This window comes from Accipiter gentilis, chromosome 14 (genome assembly GCF_929443795.1).
Source record: "Accipiter gentilis chromosome 14, bAccGen1.1, whole genome shotgun sequence".
In the NCBI taxonomy this organism is placed as follows: domain Eukaryota; kingdom Metazoa; phylum Chordata; class Aves; order Accipitriformes; family Accipitridae; genus Astur; species Astur gentilis.
This window is the reverse complement of record NC_064893.1, coordinates 17,773,311-17,773,749: the sequence shown is the minus strand read 5'-3', so window position 1 is coordinate 17,773,749 and position 439 is coordinate 17,773,311.

Below are 439 nucleotides of genomic sequence, written 5' to 3'. Positions count from 1 at the left end.
CAGCAGGACCTTCAGGAGCTCCACTCCTCTGCTTGGGAGTTAATCACCAGGTACAGCCTCCCACTCTGGGGGAGGAGCTGGCTTTCCCCAGCTCCCTCACTTGGCTTCCTCAGACACACCTGATACTTAGTGCTTGGACTATCCCTTTTGCAAGGAGAGGAAGATCAGCTCTTCAAGTTGCTCCTTCCCTTTCCTTTTAAATGATTCATGTACTGCCCTCCCCTACCGAGAGGTCCCCACCCTTGGCCAAGCAGGCTCTAACTTGTTTTGTCCCTCATTGTGCTCACAGTGGAAATGCAGATGCTGAAACTTGTTCCTGCTTGAAATTTGTTCCAAATCAAACATGCTTCTCAGTGTCAGTTATAATGAAATACAAATATCCCAAATAGGTAATCAGACTCGGCCAAGAAACTTATTCATCCCTGAACCATTGCTAATG